At 34.1% G+C, this 8,454-nt stretch overlaps 1 long non-coding RNA gene across 3 annotated transcripts; it reads right to left on the bottom strand.

Annotated features, from left to right (window-relative positions):
• Positions 1-4,845: 4,845 nt before the first annotated feature.
• LOC131171804 (uncharacterized) lies at positions 4,846-7,517 on the bottom strand. Of its 3 annotated transcripts, none has more exons than XR_009142455.1 (2): positions 6,653-7,517; positions 4,846-5,110 (listed from the first exon to the last, which is right to left on the bottom strand). It is a non-coding gene; the product is annotated as an uncharacterized LOC131171804 (long non-coding RNA). The 3 variants fall into 3 exon arrangements; XR_009142453.1 differs by lacking the exon at positions 4,846-5,110 and adding an exon at positions 5,147-5,510; XR_009142454.1 differs by lacking the exon at positions 4,846-5,110 and adding an exon at positions 5,683-6,192.
• Positions 7,518-8,454: the final 937 nt, after the last annotated feature.

The raw sequence follows: 8,454 nt of genomic DNA on the forward strand, positions 1-8,454 counted from the left end.
GCGCCATCATGTCGATGGTTCTCTGTAACCCAGCTAGAGTAGCTGCCATTGGGTCCATGGGACCCTGTGCCATAAAGGACTGATCCTGTACTGGGGGTGGCTGCTCCTCTACTTGAGCAGCTCTAGGCCTCCTACCCCGCCTCCTCGGGGCAGGCGCCTCATCCTGTGCCGACACCTCGTCAGGCACATCTGGTTCTGGTGCAGTGGCAGCTCTCCTGCTTCTATGCATTTTCCTAAAATTCAGCAGCATTAGCCCATAAAATTCAAACTGCACATTACACAGCTCTATAGACTCATATATACAACACAATATATGAAGCAGACACTAGAAGCAAAGACGACAATGCAAGACGAATGTGGACCCTATTTTTCCGCATATGACTCCTAATAGACTCTTCCCAACACTTTAGATGAACATTCCCTAAGAATCTGGAGCCTAAGCTCTGATACCACATTTGTCACGACCCAACCTATGGGCCGGACCGGCACTAGGACACAGGCGACCTAAAGCCCCCGAGGCCCGTAGTAAGCCTAACTGTTCATTAACCCAACTCTAAGGCCCATTTGGGCCCAAATTCAAGAAATCAAACGGACAGAGTCCGACCATAAAATGGACTTTCCAACGGGGAGTTTTCGACTCACCCGACCTGTAAACACAATAAATACTCAATTGGGGAGCTCAGCTCACCCTCCACATACTCATCAACATAAAAATAAATGGGAGCTCAGCTCCCTCATCCAATCCATCAAACATGCATAGAATATTAAGTTTACAGGTCCAAAATAATAATTTAGGTTACAGACCCAAATCAAATAAATATTTCTAACACATGCGGAAATTCTAAGATTTAACCAGTTTATACAAACATTAGTAATCGACCTGCGAGGGAGAAAGCAGGTTAACCTCAAAAATATCCTCCTGTGGCCTGTAAAAATTTTTGAACAGGAGTGAGCGTTCGACTCAGAGAGTAAAATATCAATTTTAACCATAATCTCTATAACTATCTAAAACTAATGCACCCTGTAGAGTGAAATGCAACATCAATAACATTTTCACATCATAACATCAAAAAGGTAATTTGGAGCACTCACCTGTAGCATCAATCATAATATATGGGAGCTGATCACCTATACAGCTCTCTTAAATCCAACCTGGTGCCAGCGAAGAACTCAAGCCGGACTTTCGCTTAATAAACCAAATTGAGGGTCCCAGCGAAGAACTCAAGCCGTGACTACCCCTCGAAGGATCGGGTCCCAGCGAAGAACTCAAGCCGTGACTACCCGTCCTGTCCATAGTCCACATCACATCACACGCACACCAACGCCGCTTTGCTCCAAATTACCACAACAACATTCATGGCACGTTAACAGTTATGAATGCAACATAAATCGTACCTAGAGTTTAACTATATAATATATGCATATAAGTGATGCATGGGCATGCTGAACATATAATAATATCGAAATTACAATTAAAATTAATATTTTACTCACAGACTTGACGGTGGTCACCGGTAGTGGGCGGAGGAAGAAAGGTCATCGGCTCACGACAATTTTATTACAATCATTTAATAAATTTGACTCAATACAAACAAAGAAAAGACCAAATACGTCCTAAGTCGTGCCGAAAATCCGGCAGAGTCTCCCCTATACCTAGGACCTACCCAACCTGCAAAAGGGCTCAAAACACACTTCTATACTCACAATCCATATATCCACAACTCAATCATATCACACAGCCCCTCCTGGGCCCATCAAATCAGTCATCCATCACAATACGTAAAATTTCAATTTAGTCCTTATTATTGATCATTTTTGCAAAAACTGCCCAAACAAGCTCTAAAAATTCTAAAACTTTGCCCCGCGGTCCTTAGCAATATTACTAAGCTATTGCAAAAAGAATCATAATTTTCTAAGCTACCACGAATATTTTATGGATTTTTAATCCTATTTAAGCACTAGAAAATTATGAAAAAGCAAGGTTCGGGTTTACCTTTGCCGATTCCGACTTCGGGAACGCGCTCGGGACGTCTGACAATGGGGGGCTAGCCAAAACCTCGGTCCAATTCGGAGACTTTTCCAGAACGTGCGTTCGCCGAATTTCACAAACCGGTCAATTATCGAATTTCCGAATTGAGGATACCTACACGAAGCCCATAACACGGGGGTTAGTACATAAATTTTTCAGAATTTTCTAAGCTCATTAAATGCTCGGAAAAACACTGCGAAGTTTCGTGGGACCCATCGAAAAACGGTGTCGGAAAATTTTGAAATTTATGTCGCCGCGAAGCTCTCGACGAGTGGAGCGTGCTGGTACCCTCGCTTTTCGTGATTCACGGTTTTCGAGAAATCTAGCCCAAAATTCGAAATGGGCTAAAATCTTCCCGAGCAAAAATTGGACAAACCGCTCAATGGATTTCGGCGTTCTTGGTGTCTATGGAAAGCTCTCGCCGAGTAGATGATTTTAGACACAAGACCCGGTCCAATTGGTGGCCGGATCGGCAATTTTGGCGGAGAAGCCAAACGCCAGCGAGGAGGGAATTACAGCGTTTCCGGCTGCGCGGCCGGTGGCCGGGAGGCTGGGTGGCGCGCCCTACTGGGTGGCAGTGGGGAGGTGGGTGGCCGGCGGGGAGGGAGGAGAGAGAAAGAGAGAGAAAAGGAAGAGGGAACGCAGCAGCGGAAGAAAAAGGGAAGGGAGCCGGTCCGATTCGACCGATCCGATCCAGTCCGGTTCGATTCGGCCTGTCCGATTCAGGATACAAAATTTTGAATTTTTTACTCTGCCTCGGGACCGAAAACGAGGTCCAAAAATTCCGAAAAAATTTCAGAAAACTCAGAAAAATACGTAGACTCCAAATATATTTTTAGTTTTGTCACGTGGTCTTTAAATTAATTTTTAAAATTCATCAAAGTTTATATTTTCGGAAAATCGAACCCGATTTTTAAAATCCTAAAATCTCAAAAATTCCTAAAATTTAAATAAAATTAAAATACCAAAAATGCTCATAAAATTTAAAATTTTGGGGTGTTACACTAGCCTTTAGCTCTCCAACTTTCACAATAAGAGATGGTGATGTGCATTTCCCTAAGCTAACTATAATCTAAAATGCATTAAAATGAATTTGATTGCTATAGTTTTTTTTTCCTCTTTTTGTTATCACACTTATACATTCTGCATTTATATTGTCCGCTAAAGAAAGAAATGATTGTTTTTCATAAGCAAATTTCACAAAGATTTCTACTCTTACTCGAAAGCCCACCAGAGAGTGGATTGATATATATATATATATATATATATATATATATATATATATATATATATATATATATATATATATATGAATTAGCTTTGATTCCAATTCTTCCGATAGTTGTTGAATGTAACTTAATTCATCAAATTATTGACTATGGTTTGTCAACTATTGCTTTATAATTAAAAACTGATGCAACTATATTAGTATATAGCCGTGCATGGTTCTTAGGGATTTGAACTAAACTGAAGAATCATACGAAATCGATAGAATCATATCAAATATAATTTTATTTTGAGATTAGAGTTCAGTTCTTATTTTTTATTAAGAATTTAATCGAAATCATACTGAAACCGAATCAAGATTGAACCGGAGAATGTGAAGGTAGCATGAAATTGATTGGAGAAAATAAAATAAAAAAAAAAGTTTGATGGATTTTTGGACAAATAAAGGTATTGATCTTTGCTGGAAATTCCCTGCTCCCCTTACTCTTTTTTTTTGGCTCAAAGAAACCCGGAGGTTTTGTCCCAATTTGTTCCCTTTGATATATATATATTTTATATTAAGAAGGTTCATATAGAGATCAATTTGATTTTTGTGGATATTTGATTCAACTAAACCCTAATAAAACATATTTAGATAATATATGGTTGGGTTTAGGAAGAATTCAAGTTTAAAAGTAGTATCCATAACGAGTTTGGTTTTACATGTTAGGTATTTATTATTTGAACCAGTTTATATTAATATTTAATTAAATATAAAATATATATTTTTTATAATAATATTTATAAATTTTATATTTTTATTTTAAATAAAATAAGATTTAAATATTTTATAAAATTTTTAAAATATAAATTATTAATAAAAAATAAAATTTTATATAAATTATTATTTAAAATATATAAAATTAAATAGATTCTAAAATTTTTCGAATAATAATAATCGAGTTTAGAACTTATTTAAACAGTTGATAATAAATTTTAATCGAATTTATGATGAATTTGATTTTGAAAATATTAATCATGTTTAGATTTAAGTAGGTGATTTTCGCGAGTACCCTATCTGTTGCCATCGGCGGGTGAAAATGGGCTGCCACCTATAACTTTAATGATAAAGTTCATTTTAATCCTTCAACTGATCCAAAATTATATTTTCCACCCTTAGACTTCTAATAAAAAAAATTGGGAGTGTCAAAACTCTGCTACTGACCAGATGGATAGCTTTGTTGATGATATTTGGTGTTTCCCATAGTTTATCATTGAAGATCAGGTCATTTCGTGCTTTCCACATCCTCCGTGCCAAGAGCAACCAATTGGAGAAAATACACTCATCTCAAATGTAGAGGCGAAGCAAAACAGACTTCTCTGATTGACCATGAGCCCCATAAGCCCCCAGCCGCCCCAAGCGGCCTAGAGTTTTCAGCTGCAGGTTGGTGCGTCTAGATAACATTACAAATAATTTAATTTTAAGAATTATCTATTTTTCTTTCGATTAGCATAGGCACGAAATAATTCACTTATAATTCATTTGTAATAGGAGCAAGGTTCTGTTCTCATTAGAGAATGGGAAAGGCATCTGCATAGGCACAATAACAAGTCTTAAAACGTTCATATATAAGCATCTGCACAGGAACAATAACAAATCTTAAAATGTTCATATATTAGCAACTTCTTCTAGCAAAGTCCAAACAGGAATTCTCTTAACGCTAGAGATTGCTGCATTAATCATCGACTAGTGAAGCAATTTTCTGGCGCGCAACAAACTTCAAAGGTCATAAGTAATCAAAGATTATATGTTCTCTTGAATATGTTGGAAGTGGTCAAGTTGGGAGAGAACGTGTGTGACAAACTTCCTCGCAACTGTAGATTAGTGGGTGAAGACAACATTACAAATGGTTTAATTTAAAGCATTAACCATTTTTATTTGCATGAGCATATGCTTCTAAACAATTAATACATATTTGACATCACCAGCAAACAACTAGCTTTCAATAACCGAATAGTATCTGATAAGCAACTCCAACACCTACTCCCAAAAATCCTAAACTTTAGCACAAAATATATACACGACTCAAACAATAATTAAATATTTGTTTAATCTACTATTGACATCTAAGTCATGACGATTCATGCAAGCCAATTCAATCTACAAAGACACAGAATTCCCAATCTGTACCACCATCATATGTAAAATCAAAGGCAGTTCCTTGTTCTTGTATGGTAGAACAAGGACTTGCACCTGAAGCACAAGAGCTAGATCCTGCACAAGAAGGGGAAGTGCTATGAGGCCACAGTACTATTGGGTTTTTTCTCCATGTGCATAACAACAATATAAAGCTTTGATATTTCCAACCTTCTCATGAAAATAAAATGACAATATACAGGACGCCAATGGCTAAACATATAAGATAGAAATACAAGTAAAGCTGCTATTGTATCAAAAAATATCATTCCATTATTAGCAACCATTTGAACATAAATCACTAACACCGATAATGTAAGTATCTACTACCCAAATTCTATGTATAATACATTCCAACATTTTTTGGAAGATTCACTTTCTTTTAACAGTAAGCAAACTCCAATATGGCAATTTTTATGTTTCTACTTCAACTGTCTAGCTGTCTTAAGCTTACACACGCCCACCCCCCCACCCCCCCCTCCCCTCTCTTCCCTTCTTTTTTTTTTTTTGTTTTTCCATCCTTTAAACCTAGCCATGGACCCATAACTATCTTCTTCTTCTTCTTCTTCTTCTTCTTCTTCTTTTTTCCATCAATCCACTTTCCACTTTTTGCAGTTGCATCATCAAGCAGAAAATAATGCAGAAAGTTGCAAATTAGGGAATAGGCACATTATTAATTGTGATTATGGAATCTCAAAATGCTTGCAAGATAAAAACCACAACATGCACTGATTTCCTGTATGGAAAAAGGGTGAAAAACCTGCAAATGCACATAGAATTAAGCACAAAACAAATATGCTTATACATTCTACATATATAAAAGGAATTATCCAGTTAGCGTGCGAGTTTTGCTTTGAGGAATATAATAAAAATTAGAAATTCATCATGGTAGGTTGATAAATGAATTGCCAACACTGAAACTATACACAAAATGCATTGATAAGGGAAGTAGCAGGGTCTCACAAGAGAAAGGGAAAGTTATCTGCATAGGCACAATAACAAATCTTAGGTTATTCACATACTCACCCAATAGTACTTGAGTCCTTTTTATCTGGCAATCAAACATATTCATTAATGTTAATGTGCATATACAACCTAAAATCATAATCTAGTGCTAATATATAGTTTCTTTTGAAAAGGGAAAGTAACTACTAGAGGGATTGTAATTGTACTCAAATGAAATTTATTGAAGTAGCAATAACTCACAACATAACAAATACCTCGTCCATCTGTTGTGCAAGCCTTGATTGTTAAAATATCACTTAAAATTTGCATCTTTAGAACATTTGGAACGATTTCGTAGTTTTCTCAGAATGAGATCGTCATTGCGTGATAAATGTATTACCAATTCGAAGGTGGTGGCATCTGCAGAGAATCCTTTATCGACCATTTCATCAATAAGCTGTGTTGCCTTTACATAGAGCATTTACTATCACATTGTAGGTATGAACATTAGGTTGATATCCTCCAGTAACCATATCATTGAAAAAATCTACTGCTCCATTGATTTTACCATCTATGCAGAGCCCATTAATTAAGGTAGTAAATGTCACAGTATTGGGCTCCAATCCAAATTTGATAAATTTCCCCAAAATTGAGAAGCCAAAATTCACAAGGTGTAATCGGCAGAAACAGTTAATCAATATAGAAAGAGAATAAACACTGTGAGAGATTCCTAGAGACTCAATTGTTCTGCACAAAGAGATGACCGTGTGATATTGTTTCATCCCCACAAGGGCAGATAAAAATCGACAAAACTGAACAATAGAAGGCAGAGGACGCATAAGAATGATATGATTAAAGGAAGCTAAGGCATCATCAATGTCCTTGAACTTAGATCTCAAAAAACGTTGAGATTTTGCATCTTTAGGAACATGCATGGAAGTAGAAGAATGAAAGTAATTGGCAAATAATAAGGATGGAGATTGAATGATACCCATTTCCATTTGCAGTTGAAAGTGGAAGAACCTCCCAGCACTTGTGAAAATCCTCCGCGCCGACATTAACATCTTCAGACAAAGAGAGAGGGCTCTGTATGTTTAGGGCGCAAGAGGGCGCGTGTAGCAATTATCTGTAATTTATAGATATCTTTTAACAAATTATGTAATAAGTTATTTATGAAAACAGTAACAAATTCAGTTAAATAATAATTCTAATTTTTTCAAAAAATTAATAATAAAAATAAAAAGTGTTACTTAATTTTTATTCAATTAATTCTGATTTAAATTTTAATTTATCTTTTAAAACTATGAGGATTATTGAACTTAATTAATTAATCAAATCCAACCATATCACTGCACAGCTAGCATTAAAAGGTAATTTAAAATTTTTAATTTAAAGATATTATTTTATAATAAAATATTTTATTTCAAAATAAATTTTTAAATAATAAAATTATTTATGTTAATGAACAATAAAATTTAACATATTAAAATTTATCATTAAATAAAAAAAATTATTAAATAAATAAAAAATTAAATAGGTTTTAAAATTTTTTGGATTAAATTATATGACAATAAAATTTTAAAATTTCAATATAATAAAAATAAAAATTTTATAATGATTAACAAAAATTCATTTCAAAAATTATTTTATTTTCTAATTTTATAAATAATATACAATTTTATTATGCAAGTTAACATTATTTTAAATTATGAAAAATTAAAATAAAATATATACAAATCAATTATTTTTTTAAAAGTAAAATAATAAATTTTAAATGAATTAAATTTAATAAACTAATTTGTATTTATTATTAATTTATTTTAATTTTTAAACTTTTTCACCCATTTATATTTTTAAACTTATTATTATATTTTTTATTATATTACCTTTAAGTTTATAATTAAGTTAATATTATATGTTAATAATATAACATAGAACTTTGATCCAATAAGATAATAAGAACCATAGTTATTAAATCTAAACCAAATCAACCAGTTGAATTAGTGAATTATCCTTTAAATTAGTTCGAGTTTATAATTAAATCAGATAATAAATTGATCCAACGATTAAACCGATT

This window comes from Hevea brasiliensis, chromosome 13, assembly GCF_030052815.1.
Source record: "Hevea brasiliensis isolate MT/VB/25A 57/8 chromosome 13, ASM3005281v1, whole genome shotgun sequence".
Lineage (NCBI taxonomy): Eukaryota > Viridiplantae > Streptophyta > Magnoliopsida > Malpighiales > Euphorbiaceae > Hevea > Hevea brasiliensis.